The 2,126-nt window shown below is 51.0% G+C and overlaps 1 pseudogene across 1 annotated transcript; it reads left to right on the top strand.

Annotated features, from left to right (window-relative positions):
• The first annotated feature begins 5 nt into the window (after positions 1-5).
• LOC308235963 (lysosome-associated membrane glycoprotein 1-like) lies at positions 6-1,879 on the top strand (annotated as a pseudogene). The gene is made up of 2 exons: positions 6-29; positions 472-1,879. The product of its transcript is annotated as a lysosome-associated membrane glycoprotein 1-like (transcript).
• Positions 1,880-2,126: the final 247 nt, after the last annotated feature.

The following is a 2,126-nucleotide window of genomic DNA, read 5'->3' as shown; positions in this document are numbered from 1 at the left end:
CCGCCATGGCAGGGTCTGAGGCAGAGGTGGTTAGGGGCAGTCAGACAGGGAGGCTAGTGGTTAGGGGAGATCAGGCAGGCAGAGTAGTTGGGCAATCAGGCAGGTAAGCAAGTGGTTAGGGATGATGAGGCAGGCAGGCAGAGTGGTTAGGGGCAGTCAGACAGGGAGGCAAGTGGTTAGGGGTGATCAGGCAGGCAGGCAGAGCGGTTAGGGGCAATCAGACAGGCAGGCGAGTGGTTAGGGGCAATCAGGCAGGCAGGAAGGTGAACGGTTAGGAGCCAGCAGTCCCAGATTGTGAGAGGGATGTCCAACTGCCGGCAGTCAAACATCCCCCGAGGGCTCCCGGATTACAAGAGGATGCAGGCTGGGCTGAGGGACCCTCCTCTCCCCACCCCCACCCCTATGGATGAATTTTGTGCACTGGGCCTCTAGTTTCTTATTAAACTGGTTTGGTGGTGCTCTTGACTGCAGGACCTGCTGCTCTCACACCGGCCCCCAGCCCTTTTCCCAGCGCCTACCCTCCGGTGGCCCAACCACCCAACTTCTCCAGGTTCCCGTTTTGGTGGCCCTGATGCCCATGGCGACCCCTGGTGGCAGCCACTGCTCCTGCTGTTACTTGCAGGCCTTGTGTGGTACATCAGCAGTATTGTTTGTGGTGAAGGATGGCAACGGGACCACTTGTATAATGGCCAACTTCTCTGCTGACTTCTTGACCAACTGTAATACCAAGAGTGGCTCTAAGAATGCGACCTTCAACCTGTCACCGAATGCAGAAGCATTAAATAGCAGCTTGTGGTAAAGAGAATGCTTCTAACCCCAGTCTCATGATTGCTTTTGGAAGAGGACATACACTGACCCTCAGTTTTGCAAGAAATGCTACATGTTACAGTGTCCAGATGATGTGTTTTGTTTTATAACTTGTCAGACACACAGATTTTCTCTAATGCAAGCTTCCAGGGAGTCAAGACTGTAAAATCCATAACTGACATCATGGCAGACATAAATAAAAAATACCTATGTGTGAGCAGCAACCATGTCCACATGAATAGTGTAACTCACCATCCAGGCATACCTTTCAAATGATAGCTTCAGCAAGGAAGAGACACGCTGTATGCAAGATGGACCTTCCCCAACAATGTTGCCAACATCTCGTCATCCCCTCCCCACCCTTCACCTCCCCACCCTTCACCACCTCCTCCCCACTCTTCACCGTCCCCAGTGCCTGAGAGCCCCTTGGTGCACAAGTACAACGTAAGTGGCACCAACGGAACCTGTCTGCTTGCCAGCATGGGGTGCAGCTGAATGTCACCTATAGGAAGGATGACAGGACTGTGACCAGAGTATTCAACATTAACCCAGATAACACCAAAGTCGGTGGGAGCTGCACTACCCAGCTGGTGACCCTTGAGCTCCAGAGTGAGACCAGCACTTTCCTAGTCTTCCAGTTTGGAATGAATGTGAGTTCCACCTGGTTTTTTTCTGCAAGAAATCCAGTTGAACATGACTCTTTCCGATGCCAAAGACCCCACCTTCAAGGCCACTAACAGCTTACTGAGAGCACTTCAGGCCACGATAGGGAATTCCTACAAATGTAACGCCGAGGAGCACATTTGGGTCACAAAGGCCTTCCTGTCAACATTTTCAAAGTGTGGGTCCAGGCTTTCCAGGTAGAAGGTGGCAAGTTCGGGTCTGTGGAAGAATGTCAGCTGGATGAGAATAACATGCCGATCCCCATCGCCGTGGCGGTGCCCTGGCAGAACTGGTCCTCATCGTCCTCATCGCCTACCTCATTGGCAGGAAGAGGAGCCAGGCCGGCTACCAGACGATTTTGCATGGCCGCAGACCAGCAGAAGCTGCAGGGCTCTGTTCATTTCCCTGAGCTTAGGTTGACGTTGAGGGAGGCATACTTTATTGCAAACTGATTTCAGATCTGCTTTATCCATCGTGAAGTTCATCTTACAACATTTACTATGCACAAGAGTAACTCTTGCAATGACAGTGTTAATTTTGCTAACGGGGTTAAATATTTTGCTAACTGGTTAAATGTTAATATTTACCAATGTAGAACTTTAAGGGGGACAGGGGGATAGTGCTTTTCTAAGTGGGAGCTGGCTCCACTGTCATTT

Source organism: Plecotus auritus, assembly GCF_963455305.1.
Source record: "Plecotus auritus genome assembly, chromosome: 10".
Classification (NCBI taxonomy): domain Eukaryota; kingdom Metazoa; phylum Chordata; class Mammalia; order Chiroptera; family Vespertilionidae; genus Plecotus; species Plecotus auritus.
This window is presented reverse-complemented; position numbering and strand designations above follow the sequence as displayed.